Here is a 15736-nt window from a genome sequence, read left to right as displayed (position 1 = left end):
AAGAAAAGACACAACACAAGAGCGCTCTTGTGTTGTGCTTCCCTTGTCCCCGTCTATTTTTGCGCTGAACAGTACACATCGGAACACCAGTTAGGCCAGTCAATTACGTTACTAAATCATATATCCGCTCCGTCCGTGTCCTAGGCGTCCTGTGAGCTTGTCACCGTAACTGTATTTCTGCTATAAAAATAAATCCTTGCAATTGAAATTGTCTATTTTGCCCCTCCACAAGAACGGATACAAGAAAAAAAAAACAGCGAGTTCTGGCCATTGGGTGGTTGTGGACCCATTCGAAACATAGAAGTCGATGTTGGGTAATATAGGCACACAGATGAAAAATCAAGACATGAAAGCAAGGGCACCCTGCGAGCGCATTAATATACTGCACAAGACATATTCGCAAAGTGAACCAGAAAGTCTAGGAATTACAAGTGCAAACCTGACATTGCGAAAACGTTTTTTACGATATTTACGCAAAACAAAACAAGGAAAGACAAGCGATAATTCAAGGTATTACTTGCTGTATGTGAAGTTTGCATTTCTAACACGTTGGACTACATAAATGCACAGCGTAAGAATTTTAATTTAGTAAAGAGAAATTATTCTTAATAAGCGGTAGCAATGAGGTAGGAAGCGCTGTATACTGAGGAAGCTCGTTCCAAGTCCTGACAGCAGTATACCGGCTGGCGGACTTAAATATTTGCTCTGAGAGGCAGAACGACTATTCACGATCCATTTTTCATAGCAGTGGCAAGAGAAGGCGAGTTGTTACGGCCGATTTGGTGCAGCGATACGACCGAACGGTAATCATGTGGGAATAGCATCGGTATTATTTGACTGTGAGCGGGCACGTGTTTTCTGTAACGCCTAAGGATAGTCCTATCCTTAACGCCGTCTTTCGAAGGCGCAAAATAGGCTGAATTTGCGTGTCGTAATAAATCGAGAGGCTTCTAGGCAGTAAAACAGGTTTGAGGGCATTTTCGAAAAATATGTAGTGCGCACTGTCGTGGCATTGACGTGGCGACGTGGCGTTTCGACGTGGATGTAACAAGTATAAGACAATTTTTGCTAGGCTGCGCCTAGAGTGCCGCCCGACGGCACTTTACCACTCTACGTCCACCGGCATTTCGCGAAAAAAAAATATATTAACGCCCTCCCACTCAACGTGAATGCTACCGGAAGTGCCGAGCAGTGATTCGCCATAATGGGCTGCAGCGCCGTTCTCCGCTCACTGCTACCATCCAATGCAATTCAAATTTCCCGCCCCCGCAGTGCTCGCGCGCCCCCTGCCTGAAACAGCGCCAGCGGGAGTTCTGTTCTTTTTGTGCTTGCTTTTCTTCCCGCACGTGCCGGCATTGCACCGCCACTTTTTTTTCGCTCACTATCGTAAAAAGCAACCCAACGAGCGTTTCTAACTAAATGAACGCGGGCACTGCCGGTTGATTACGTATATTTTGCCTCAAATGTACCTGCAGTTTTCTTCGCGCTAAACGGGGGGGGAGGGTGTATGAAAAGCGCCAGCAGTTCACGGGCTTTTAACGCTTATGACTATATAAGCCACTTGGCTTTCGAAGCCTCTGGGTTACGCCGCGACGACAGCCGCTGCCACGGAACGCCGTGTGGCTCTACCTGGGTCCAGCGAGCGAGCTACGGCGGCACGGCGAGCCGCTAAAGTGCTCTGCACTTGAAAGGAACAAGAAATGCCGCATTACTCCATTTGCTCCCTCCACTCGACTGAGGGGATGATTCCGCAATGCTTATGCATGGGGAAATCGATTTCAAGGATCCCCTCCACTGGAAACTCGAGTAGAGGAAGGATTCAGAATACCAGGGATGGCACCGCCGCGGCCGCTGCCAGTCGATCCTTGGAATGCTGGGTGTATCCTTTGCAGCTTCAAAGTGGCACAACTTTCCCAATATCGCGGCCTCCAAGACATTGCCGCCCCATTCGAGCCATTCGATCAGCCGCCTCGTGCACGGAAAGCCCATACGTGTCCAACTCCCTGCAATGCTGCTGCCGACTAACGCCTCCGCTCTTTCCTCCGTGCATAGGAGCACTGCGGAAACCATATGTCATCATCATCATCATCATCACCAGCCTATCTACGCCCACTGCAGGGCAAAGGCCTCTCCCATTATTCTCCAATTACCTCGGTCCTCTGCCAACTGTGACCAATTTATCCCCGCAAACTTCTTGATCTCCTCTGCCCATCTAACTTTCTGCCGCCCCCTGCAACGCTTGCCTTCTCTAGGGATCCACTCTGTTACCCTTAATGACCAGCGGTTATCTTGCCATCGCATTACATGCCCTGCCCACGCCCATTTCTTCTTCTTAATTTCTACTAATATGTCTTTAACACCAGTTTGCTCCCTGACCCACTCCGCTCTCTTCTTGTCCCTTAATGTTACACCTATCATTTTCCGCTCCATTGCCCGCTGAGTCGTTCTCAATTTAAGTTGAACCCTCTTAGTGAGCCTCCAAGTTTCTGCCCCGTAGGTGAGTACCGGTAAGATGCAGCTGTCATACACTTTCTTCTTCAGCAACAATGGAAGACCGCTATTCATTATCTGAGAATGTCTGCCATATGCACCCCACCCCATTCTGATCCTTCTAATTATCTCTGCCTCATGGTTGGGATCTGGGGTCACTACTTGGCCTAAGTATATGTGACGTCCCGCAGATGGATGGTGCAGGGCAGTTGGCCGGAATGGGAGATTAGCCACCAAGAGACGGTGCGGTGCGATAGTGGTGGACGATGAAGAAGAAGTTGTTAATAAAGGGGTTGGTTCGACGGACGCCATGTCTCCTGCGTTACACTAGCCGACAGGATTTACAGTGCAACCCCGCATCATGACAACCTCCAAGAAAGCCATCACCATCCCCAAGTACTCGGGAGCAAGCGACGATGTTCCCTTTGACAAGTGGCTCCGACTCTTCGAGGTGAAGACTGCGGCCGCTGCATGGACCGAGCGAGACAAGTTGTTGAATTTCTCCGATTACCTTGAAAGTGAGGCCTTCCGCTGGTACCTTACCGAGGTGTTTGACACTGGCACAGCTTGGGAGGACCTCGTTGCATGCATGACCGAACGGTTCGCAAGCGCAATCGCGGATCCATTCCGTCAGTTCATTCATTGCCGCCTGAAATCAGGCCAGAGCCTCAAGGTGTATTACGATGAAAAAATGTGTCTGGGACGCCTCGCTGAACTAAAGGACGCAAACGTTATATCAGGGCTCATCGACGGCCTTCCTGCTGAAATGGGAATGGCTCTTGCCGGGCTTACTCCACCCACCCCAGCAGCGTGGCTTTCAGCTGCGCTTAGAGTAGAGGCTGCTACGAACCGAGCTAAGTCGCACCGCGTTCCACCAGGTCGACACGCACAGATCAATGCACCGAGCGGCAATTCCCATCAGCGTCCGCCTAATACGCCGGGCCGAGCACCCATGTCCGAATGCAGCAATTGCGCCATGGCCGGCTTGCCACGACAGATGCACTGGCACAATGAATGCCCACGACGCGCAAGCATTTCCGCCCTCGCTACCAACCAGGGAAACGAGGAGAGCGACCCAAAGCTATGTTAATTCACTTTGATGCACTCATTAACGGGCACCCAGTCAGCGCTACTCTTGATACCGGAGCCACAATTACCTGTATCAGCGAAGCAGTGCTGACAACCCTTCGCCTGCAAATAATGAGAGATTCATGCATCACTGTAGATCAAGTAACATCATCTACCAAAACTTTGGGTCGCGTCAATATAAAAGTACGAATCGGAAAAATCACCAAGGAAATAGAAGCGCACGTTCTGCAAGGAATGAAGAGCAATCTACTTCTTGGCTTGGACAGCGCCTGCCTCTTCAACTTGTTTCTAGACCTCGACACCCTGACCCTACGCCAAGGAAATGATGTCCTCCACTCCCAACGCCCACAAGTCCGTTACGCGGCTGACAAAAGCGCTTGTGTACAGGAACCTCAAGCTTCCGATTTGGCCCACCTAAATGAAACTCAGAGGTCTGCACTTGAGCAACTTCTCCACAAGTATGAGAACATTTTTTCCAAATCACAAACTGACATTGGGTGTATCAGTAGCGAGATGCATCGCATTCCCGTCACAAACAACGTCCCCATCCGCAGGGCTCCCTATCGATGCTCAGAAGCCGATAGCGTCGAAATGGACAGACAAGTCAGCGACCTTCTCACGCAAGGCGTAATACGGCTGTCTACGTCTCCGTACGCTGCCCCGGCACTTCTGGCAGAGAAAAAGGGAGAAGGGCGCACACGTTTCTGCATAGATTACCGCAAACTGAACGCTGTGACGGTGCCCGACTACCAACCCATCCCTCGCATTGACGACGTTCTAGACTCTCTCGGGAAATCGACGTACTTTTCAACGTTAGACATCACGTCGGGTTACTGGCACGTCAAGATGCACCCGGAAGACATTCCGAAAACAGCCTTTGTGACACGTACCGGTCACTACGAATGGCTTGTTATGCCTTTCGGTCTCCGTAACGCCCCAGCCACTTTTGAGCGGGCTGTCAAGTCCATCCTAGCAAAACACCGCTTAGCGCACGTCACGAACTACCGTAAAAACCCGCGTATAATACGGACCCGCGTATAATACGAGGTGTAATTCTGGGACAGCAAATTCAGAAAAAAAAGTTTTCATCCGCATATAGTGCGAGGTAAAGAGCACAGAAAACATTTATTTGCACTGCAGTTACCGTTCAGTCATTGTCAGTTTTCGGTGGCACTGTCTCCGGACGTCCGTTCAGTCATCGTCAGGTTCGCTGCCGCTGTCTCCTAAAGTCGCCTTGTCGGAAATGTCTTCCCACAGAAAGTGGTCCTCAGTGCCGTCAAGGGCGTTCGAGATGCCGTGTTTCTTAAAAGAGCAACTGACAAACTCCTCTTGGATGCTGGCCCACGCATCCGTGATCCAGCCACAAAGCACCGCTGGAGAAACCCGCGTCAGCCATTCGGTAGCTGTCACTTACGGGTCTTCTGACCTTATCCACTCTTGGTAGCAGGACCTGATGCGGTCTTTGAAAGGCTTGTTGATACAAAAGTCTAGCGGTTGCAGCTGGGATGTCATTCCTCCTGGAATGACAATGAGTTGGGTGCAAGGTTCGCGCAACAACTTCTTCACGGAATCGGCCAGGTGGCAGCGAAAGGCGTCCAACACGAGCACTAACGGGAATCCACAACAGTGCTCCAGGCCGCCGACAACACACAGACTTTATCCAGTCAGGCCCCAGTTGCTTTCTCCACCCATGAATGCTGCCTTCGGTGACGCCGAACTTCCGTCCTGCGGCGCAATTCCAGATGGTCTCGGCACATAAAATAACTTTTCTTTTAATTGCAGCCGAATACTGTTTTGGTGCACCCGACATCGTGATAGACTTGCGGTGAACGTGCCGAGATCCTTCGCGTGGTCAAAACAATCAAAATGGCGCCGGCTGAGAGAAGCAGCAGCCAGCGAACGCCACCGCAAGATGGCGCACCCTCCACTGAAACCGAAAGTGCAAATTTTCGGCTGAAAACTTTGGGATCCACATATAATACGAGACACAAATTTTACATAGTAAAATTTGGAAAAAAAACCTCGTATTATACGCGGGTTTTTACGGTACTTCGATGATATTGTGGTGTATTCTGACACGTTTTCTGACCATCTGAAGCATCTCGACGCCGTTCTAAACGCTTTTAAAAGCGAATGCGTCAGGCTCAAAATGAAGAAATGTCAGTTCGCACAAACATCCATTGAGTACCTGGGACACAGGGTTTCAAATGGCGCAGTCACTCCGAAACGAAGCAACGTGGAGGCGATTTTGCGTTTTCCCACACCATCGCGCCCGAAAGAGCTGCAGCGTTTTCTCGGTACCGTGAATGTTTACCGTCGGTACATCGCTCACTTCAGTGAAATTGCCCATCCACTGACGTGCCTCCTCAGCAAAGACGCTACGTGGAAGTGGGACTCTGACTGCCAACTGGCTTTCGCTAAGCTGAAGAAATGTGTCACGGAAGAGCCGGTTCTTGCCATCTACGATACCTCGAAACCTTGTGTGCTGTACTGTGATGCGTCCAGCAAAGGTATCGGCGCCGTTTTGAAGCAGGCTGATGAAGAAGGCCGGGAGCACCCAGTTGCATACCACTCACGCAAGCTGCTCAAGCACGAAGTCAATTACGCCATCACAGAGCTTGAATGCTTGGCCATTATTGACGCTATCGACAAATGGCACTGCTATCTGCATGGAAAACCTTTTACGGTGGTTACCGATCACGCTGCGCTACAGTGGCTTAAGCGTGTGACGTCCCGCAGATGGATGGTGCAGGGCAGTTGGCCGGAATGGGAGATTAGCCACCAAGAGACGGTGCGGTGCGATAGTGGTGGACGATGAAGAAGTTGTTAATAAAGGGGTTGGTTCGACGGACGCCATGTCTCCTGCGTTACATATATATTCGCTTACCACTTCCACTGCCTCGCCATCTATCTCAAACTGCTGTGCTGTCCCGAGGTTATTGATCATTACTTTAGTTTTCTGCATATTAATTTTCAGGCCCACGGTTCTACTCTGTTCGCCCAGTGCGGAAAGCATGCTTTGCAATTCGTCCCCCGAGTTACTTAGCAAGGCAACGTCATCAGCAAATCTGAGGTTACTGAGGTATTCTCCATTAACCCTTACTCCCACCTGTTCCCAATCCAACGTTCTGAATACTTCTTGTAAGCATGCTGTGAATAACATTGGAGAGATTGTGTCTCCTTGTCTGACACCCTTCCTTATAGGTATTTTGCTGCTCTCCCTATGGAGGATGATGGTAGCTGTAGACCCATTATAGATATCCTCTAGTATTCTTACATAATGCTCATCTACCCCCTGGTTCCGTAATGCCTGAATGACTGCTAGGGTTTCGACCGAGTCAAATGCTTTCTCATAATCTATGAAGGCTATATATAGGGGTTCAGTATACTCAGCGCACTTCTCTATCACCTGATTGATGGTGTGAATATGGTCCATTGTTGAAGTCGAGGGTTTGACGGAAACCCGTCTGGTCGGGAAACATGTTGGAGTAAAAACGGAGACACCGACCAAAAGAAACTTAAAAACTTTAAAACAACAACAAGACGTTTCGGCTTCGTTACTGAAGCCTTGTTCACAATGAGGCGAATAAAAGTTCATGCACGCTTATGTTCTCTTGAGCACGTGACGTAGGCAGCGCGTGTACGACGGGGGGAGGGTTCCTTCATTTCGATTAAGTGTATGACGTGTCGTCTGTATTTCCAGAGACTCGAGATAAAGCCGCGATCTGATGTTCCTTTCTTGGCCGATGATTGTGGAATTATCCCAATCAATCCCATGGCCCGTTGCACCCACGTGCTCGGCAAGAGCATTCGACGCCACACGCTTGTTTTTTACATCGTTCTGGTGCTGCCGTAATCTTTGCTTGAAGTTACCCGATTCACCTATGTAAGCGAAGTCGCAATCTGCGCATGAAATCTTGTAGACTACGCCAGGAAACGATTCTCTTGGAAGCCTATCCTTACCGCCCACGAGTGCGTTCCGCAGCTTACACGCAGGCAAGGAATGGCAGCACGCTTTCTTGGTCGGGGATCAACCGGAACGGCAGGATTGGACAGGCGGCGTTCCACCCCATTCAAGAACGCCCGGGGATAGCCGCTTGCCGAGAGATCGTGCGCAAGTCTCTGTATTATTCGCTTCTGTGCCATAATGGCGCCGCACCTGCACTGTACGGCTTACCGAAGGTTCACAAGCCTAATGTCCCCCTGCGTCCAATCGTTGACTACACCCGGTCCCCTCTCTACAATTTGTCCGGATACCTGCACAAAATTCTGTCTCCACTCGTCGGGAAGGGCTCCACGCATGTGAGCAACTCCTGCGATTTCATTGAAAAAGTTCGTGACGTGGCAATAGACGACGACGAAGTGATGGTCTCTTTCGACGTGGTGTCGCTTTTCACCTCGATTCCGACTGACATGGCTGTGGAAGCATGCACAACCGCGCTAGAGTCCGACCGGACCTTGCCAGACAGGTCGCCGATTGACGTTCCAGACCTCAAGAGGCTCCTCTGCTTTTGCCTTGCGAATACATACTTCTGCTTCGACAAGGTCTTCTACAGGCAAGTCCACGGTACCGCTATGGGTGCCTCTGTCTCTGTTACTGCTGCCAATCTTACGATGGAATGGCTGGAAAATCGCGCACTCGCTTCCTTCAGTCCACGTCCAAGAATTTTTCTGCGCTACGTGGACGACTGTTTCTGTGTGGTTCGACGCAGCGCCTTGGCTTCGTTCACTGCGCATTTGAACAGTCAAGAAAAGGCCATCCAATTCACAGTAGAGACTGAGGTCGACCATAGACTCCCATTTTTGGACGTGCTTGTCAGCCGATGCGATGGTACGCTCTCGTTTAATTTGTACAGAAAGGATACGCACACTGGCCGATACCTAAACTTTCGGTCCGTTCACCCTGACGCTCACAAAAGGTCTGTTGCTGCCTCGCTCTTCAGCCGTTCGAAACGCCTTTGTACGAAAGCAGAAGACCGTTTCACCGACCTCGACAGGGTACGAAACGATCTCTCGGCAAGCGGCTATCCCCGGGCGTTCTTGAATGGGGTGGAACGCCGCCTGTCCAATCCTGCCGTTCCGGTTGATCCCCGACCAAGAAAGCGTGCTGCCATTCCCTACATCCCTGGTGTAAGCGAAGCCCTGTCCCGCGTGCTGCGTAGTTATGACGTTGAGGTGGCACACGTGCCTGCGTGTAAGCTGCGGAACGCACTCGTGGGCGGTAAGGATAGGCTTCCAAGAGAATCGTTTCCTGGCGTAGTCTACAAGATTTCATGCGCAGATTGCGACTTCGCTTACATAGGTGAATCGGGTAACTTCAAGCAAAGATTACGGCAGCACCAGAACGATGTAAAAAACAAGCGTGTGGCGTCGAATGCTCTTGCCGAGCACGTGGGTGCAACGGGCCATGGGATTGATTGGGATAATTCCACAATCATCGGCCAAGAAAGGAACATCAGATCGCGGCTTTATCTCGAGTCTCTGGAAATACAGACGACACGTCATACACTTAATCGAAATGAAGGAACCCTCCCCCCGTCGTACACGCGCTGCCTACGTCACGTGCTCAAGAGAACATAAGCGTGCATGAACTTTTATTCGCCTCATTGTGAACAAGGCTTCAGTAACGAAGCCGAAACGTCTTGTTGTTGTTTTAAAGTTTTTAAGTTTCTTTTGGTCGGTGTCTCCGTTTTTACTCCAACATGGTCCATTGTTGAATAACCTTTACGGAACCCTGCTTGTTCTTTAGGTTGACTGAAATCTAAGGTTGCAGAGATTCGGTTAGCGATTATCTTGGTAAATATCTTGTAGACGACTGACAGTAAGCTGATCGGCCTGTAATTTTTCAAGTCCTTCATGTCGCCTTTCTTATGGATTAGGATGATGTTAGCGTTCTTCCAAGATTCCGGTACCATTGCGGTCATTAGGCATTGCGTATACAGGTTTGCCAGTTTTTCAAGTACAATTTCTCCGCCATCCTTCAAGAGGTCTGCTGTTACACGGCCGCTCGATGGAAACTTCCATCGAGCCGCCGTGGCTGTTATCTGATCCTCACCAGGTGCTTTGCCCCCTTTCATTTCTTTCAAAGCCTTCCTTACTTCTTCGGTCGTTACTGGTGGGATGTCTATCTCCTCTGAACTACTGTCTCGTTCGGTATTATCCTGGATGTCCCGGCTACTGTAGAGATCCCTATAGGGCTCCTCGGCCACTGTGACTATTTTATCCCTATTTGTGATGACATTGCCTTGCTTATCCTTAAGTGCATACATCTGATTTTTCCCCACGCCAAGACGTCTCTTCACTGCTTTCAGGCTACCTCCGTTCTTTACAGCGTATTCGATCCTCTCCATATTATACTTCCGTATGTCAGCTGTCTGACGCTTATTGATTAATTTCGAGAGCTCGGCTAGTTCTATTCTGTCAGCTGCGGTAGAGATTCTCATGGTTTGCCGTTTCCTGATAAGATCTTTCGTCTCCTGAGAAAGTTTACCAGTATCCTGTCTAGCCATAGTGCCCCCGACTTCTACTGCACACTCCGTGAGACTGCGTGTAAGGTTGTCGCTGGCTTCCTGTGTCGTTAGCTCGGCTTCCTCGTTAAGGGCGGAATATCGGTTCTGCAGCGCGATCCTGAATTCTTCTACTTTACGTCTTACTGTTAGCTCATTTATCGGCTTCTTACGTACTAGCTTGTTGCGGTCCCTCCTCAAATCTAGCCTAATTCGAGATCTTACCATACGGTGGTCACTGCACCTTACCCTTCCGAGCACTTCCACATCTTGCACGACGCCAGGGTTATCGCATAATATGAAGTCTCTTTCATTTTTGTGCTCCCCATTCGGGCTCCTCCAGGTCCACTTCCGACTCTCCCGTTTACAGAAGAAGGTATTCATTATGCGTAGGTTATTCCGTTCTGCAAACTCAACTAGTAGGTCCCCCCTGCTATTTCTACAGCCCAGACCATAGTTTCCAACTGCCTTGTCTCCAGCCTGATTCTTGCCTACTTTAGCATTGAAGTCCCCCATAACTACGGTATACTGCGTTTTTACTTTAGCCATTGCCGATTCTACATCTTCATAGAAGCGTTCCACTACTTGGTCGTCGTGGCTGGATGTGGGCGCGTAGCCCTGCACCACCTTGAGCTTGTACCTCTTATTGAGCCTAATTACAAGACCTGCTGCCCTTTCGTTAATGCTATAGTATTCGTCTATGTTGCCAGCTATGCTTTTATTAACTAGAAATCCCACTCCCAGTTCTCTTCTGTCCTCTAGACCACGGTAACATAGGACGTGTCCATTTTTCAGCACCGTAAAGGCTTCGCCTGCCCTCCTAACCTCGCTTAGCCCTATTACATCCCATTTAATGCCCTCTAATTCCTCGAACAACACCTCCAGACTTGCTTCGCTAGATAAGGTTCGCACGTTAAACGTTGCCAGGTTCAGATTCCATTGGCGGCCTGTCCGGATCCAGGGATTCTTAGCACCCTCTGCTGCGTCACAGGTCTGACCGCCGCCGTGGTCAGTTGCTTCGCAGCAGCTGGGGACTGAGGGCCGAGTGTTAATTGGCGTATTCATGGGAGGTTGTGGTCGTTACTACACCAGGGTGGCCAGTCCTGCTCTGGTGAGGGAGTGCATTACCGGCAATGGTCGCCGGGGTCAGGCCGCACCCCAAGCCCCTTTGTGCAATTCCATCAATACGCGGATTTTTTTTTTTTAATCCGGTGGGAATTGTCCGGCACCGGGATTCGAACCACGGTCCTTCTGTACGCAAGGCGGGTGTTCTACCTCTACGCCATCGCTGCACTGCACCCTTAGTCCATATGTACTTAGTCAGACCATATGTACTTAGTCAGAAACGCTATGGCGAAAACTAACGTTATCGCCAGCAAAGAGCTATACTGCGTCGCAGCAGATACGCCTTGGTGTTTCAGGTTTGCTTTTATAGCTACTTTCTGCGAAGTGGTTGTCTAATGTGTTTATTGCTGCAACTCAAAGGAGGCCTGCCAATAGCCGCGACACCGCTCGAATGACGTCATCACAACGCAAATATGGCTACGCAAATATCTGCAACGCAAATATGGCTACGGCGGCCGAGAAGAGACACGAGGCTTATTCTTGCTCCGAGGCCAAGACCGAGAAAGAGGAGCAAGTTCTTAAGTTATGCGATGGGCGCAGAGTGGTAATTTTTGTCTGAGGTAATTGTGACCTACTGCTAAGCATGTGCGCTTGTTCACCACGTTTTGAAAGAATTAGAGATTTATAAAGCAAAAATGGCGAAGCTTGCACCACGTCGCGCAAGGCTGGGATTTCTTTTTACTTGAGCACTCAACACCAAGTTTGGAATTGTTTATTTACATGATCCTTCGTCATTTTGCACTGTGCTAGCAGTAGTCACCATCATATGCATCGATATCGTCGTGTTACTCATGCCAAGCCTTACACGCTTGACAACAGCTGGGCCCGCTCCGCGGCGACGCCTACGTGCACGACGCATGCGCGGCGTTCCTGGGTTCGCGCCAAGGTTCCGTGGAGCCGTGGAGCAGCTGTTCCGCCAGCTGTTGCGTTGTTGCAGTGGAACGCGGGAAATTTAAAATGATTTAAGCAAACCTTTGGCGTCTTTACCTTGGGAGGAGCGCGACGCAAGAGGAACAACATGAGAGGTGAGCGGCAAAACGAAGGGAGGCATTTACTTCGAAATAGCCGATATTTGCAACGAAAGGAGCAGATACGCGGCCAATTTTTTTTTTCTGGCACGCTCGGCGGTCGCCGTCAGGCACGCGCTCACGAGCGCTCGAAATTTTCATGTTTTTTTTTTTTAATGCAGTGCATTTGTATAACTCACGATGTCACCCGTGCGTCGGCGTCCGCAGCAGCCAGCCTCCCCCTACACTATAAAAAGAAAAAGAAATAACAGTTACCGGCGCCTGGTTTCGATCCCACGACCCTGCGGGCGGAACGCAAGGTACATGGTGCTCTACCCACTGCGCCACAAAACGACACAGAATCAAAGGCTACGAACGCGCCTTATATCCTTGACTCATTTAAACTACGTTGTCAGCGGCGTGCGTTGGCGACTCAGCGGCGTGCTAGCGGCGTGATAGCTGCGTGGTGTACACGTGATAGCACCAACCCCCCAAACACTAAACGTTACCGCAATACAACCACCCCCTATAAAGCGGGTTGGCGCGGGCTCCACTCCAGTCAACTCCTGCGCTCTCTTCTCTTGCGTTCGTCGGCGGTCGCAGTTGATAAGCCGATAACGCCAGCGTCAACGATGGCGTCAACGATAACGGTGACTTCGACGGCTTCGTCGTCAACGGCGGCGGCGACAACGGCACCGGCAACAACAACGCCGGCGGCGGCTGCCTGGACGGCACCGTCGCGTTGGCGCGCGTCATCCCCCCGTAGAGCGACATCGACGACGCGGACGCCGCTTCGCTGGAACGGTTCCGGGCGTTCGCGGTGTGCGCGTCGTGCAAGGACTCGTTGGTCCGCGGCGTCGTCCCTTCGATGTGCGTCGCCTACGGCTACAGGTACCCTCCGCGTCTGCGCACCTGCCCGAGCTCAACGCGGTGGAAGAGCGGCTGATCTCGCCTCGACTGCCGTTCATGAGCATCCTGCGGTTGACGCGGGCGACGGGGCAGTACGGCCCGTACGGCAGTACCACCACCACCACCACCACCACCACCAACCCTACGCCACGTAAACGACCCCAATGCTCTGCATTTACTCGTGTTCCTCGCGCGGGGGCATGCGACGGAGGATTTTTTTGCGCTACGCGCAACACATTACGGCCAGCTGCGACAGCTCCGCTGTTGAAAAAATGAACAAGTCCTGCACGGTGTACGAGCATTCCAATATGAAACACCGCTCATCCGTAGGGCATATAAAATCACCCTCGGGCCTTCCCCCCACCGTAACGAAGAAAGGGAGCCACGTCACAAGCCTCTCTCTCCCGACGCTACAGGACACTGGCAGACACAGGCGCCTTGGCCAGGCTACACTCACCGGAATTCCTCTCCCCTGCGGAATGATCGCGGATTCTCAGCCGCATCTCACACACCACAATGATCTTGAGCCAGGCGCGCACTTCTCTCCGCGGTAACGTTCGCCCACGAGACTGTTCGAGGTCTGACCAGCCGAGCACCGCCAGAGAGTTGGCTAGAGGCGACCGCCTGAACGCCATTGCAGGAGGTGACCCTGTGCTATAAATGAGACCGGCTTTCGCTGCCCCCGGGACACAGTTCTCTCAGCTACTGGCGTCTCCTCCGAACCGACACGTTTCCGCATCATACCAACATCTGGCCAATGCATTACGACTCGCAGTGCCGATTCTGCAAAGCGCCCTGCACTCAGTACCACATGGTGTGGAAGTGCCAGCTCAACTGCCCACTCCCCGCGATTTCTAATCCGTCGGTACAGCAGAGCGGCCTAGCTCGAGCGTCGGAGACCAGCTTCGGCGGATTCACCGGGCCCTGAACTGAGCTTGAAACGGGCCACTCGGCTCCTTTGATTTCGCTCTTCCCCCCACCCAAAAGCCACTCCAGTTGGGTTAGCAGACACCATTTGTGAAGCACTGGAAGGCCAGCAAATCGACCAACTCTCCCGCCGAGCCTCGACACCCACTGGCTAAACAGTCCTCGCCCGAGGTCGGTCAGCCCCTCTCACCGGCCCTTCATCAGACTAATCCCGATACCGCGACACATGCGCCCTGAAGCCCCGGTCACGTACCTTTACCGACGTCATTCGAGCCAACCGGACGCCAGGTAGGCGGACTTCGGTCAGTGCCGTTGCACCTCCCGACCGTGACAGCCGTGGAGGTCCACGGGGAGGGACCACACCCAGCGTAACAGCAGAAGCAACCGCTGTAGTCTTGCCGTAGCTACTACCAGTACGTAAACGGGGCACCTCACCGTTATAGACTCTTCGCAGGATTGTCGTCACAGTAGACTCGCGATAATTCAAACTCCAAGGGACCCCGCGATATCGCTTGAACACTCCGGTTTCATTATCACAAGTTCTCATAAATACAATTGGCACAACGTACCACCTAGCGTTGTAATGAAACATTCACCCGCTGTCGGTTTCGCTTCGACACGCAGTAATCGGCTTTATTTGTGACTGTTAGTGATCTGCAGCCAGAAGCGGCAAATACAGCAGATATTTTCCAGCAAGGAAAAGGACAAGTACGAATTAACCAAATGTACGCAGTATAGCAGCTTTAAAACATAGCGTGCCTACCAAAGTTTTGCAATTTGTTTGAATTAACCTAAAGTTTGAGTTATCGCGAGTCATCCCGCACCGTGCTCTGAAGATATCCACGATCCCTCGCGAATCGTAGTGTCCTCCCAGATAATGAGGCGGCACACGCCGCTGCCCGCAATCTGACTGCAAGCGACCACGCATCCACCTCGTACCTTCTCGATTCCAAGCACCCCCCCCCCCTTTTTTTCTACGATCGCGATGCCCAGTGTGAGAGGTGCTTAGACGCGGAAAACCTAAAATACCCCGCCACTTTTTCCAGCGGCCGACTGGGCCAAGGAACAATGTTTTATTTGGCAAGGATTAAAAAAGAAAAATTGGTACAGACAGTGCTTACTGTCTGACACTGACTCACCCTCGCTGCCATTCGAGTCCGTCGGGCCGCTTGGGCTGCCGCTCTCTGCATCCTCCAGCTGTTCCGTTGAAGTGATTTGTAATTGAAAACTCGATAAATGACTTGGTCAACTCAGGCCTGCCTCCACGCGTCTGAAATTTACCTTGCGATGGTAGGTAACTGAAGTGCTTAGAATCTCAAAAATATCTTACTATCGCACCAGTCACTCTCCCTACCCTTTCGTTCTCTACTGGCAAGGCCCGACCGTGCCGCAGGATACAAACCGGATACTGTCCAACTTCACCACTCCTGGAATCTCCCCTCCCCGACAGCCCACCACGATTGGGGCCACCACCTACCGTTATTTCCTCCTTAACCCGGATTTTGCCACAGCCGAATGATTGAGCGACCCCCCAGCTCAGCCTCTTCGAACAACCTTCCTCAGCGCAGGCGCGAAAGCTTGTAGGCCTTTGCCCAGGACGACGCTGTATGAGCTACGTTTTCCTGCCGGCCGTGGGCGTGAAACTCTGCGGGAACAACTACGATGTGCGCGTGGTAGCAACCG

General features: G+C 51.4%; 1 protein-coding gene across 1 annotated transcript in view; it reads left to right on the top strand.

Annotated features, from left to right (window-relative positions):
- The window catches only part of LOC144158132 (major facilitator superfamily domain-containing protein 4A-like), a 692369-nt gene that overhangs the window by 95078 nt on the left and 581555 nt on the right, over positions 1-15736 (top strand). The window lies entirely within an intron of this gene.

The sequence above is a fragment of the Haemaphysalis longicornis genome, unplaced genomic scaffold, assembly GCF_048455015.1.
Source record: "Haemaphysalis longicornis isolate Haplotype H1 unplaced genomic scaffold, Haemaphysalis longicornis Haplotype H1 scaffold_10, whole genome shotgun sequence".
NCBI lineage: Eukaryota > Metazoa > Arthropoda > Arachnida > Ixodida > Ixodidae > Haemaphysalis > Haemaphysalis longicornis.
This window is presented reverse-complemented; position numbering and strand designations above follow the sequence as displayed.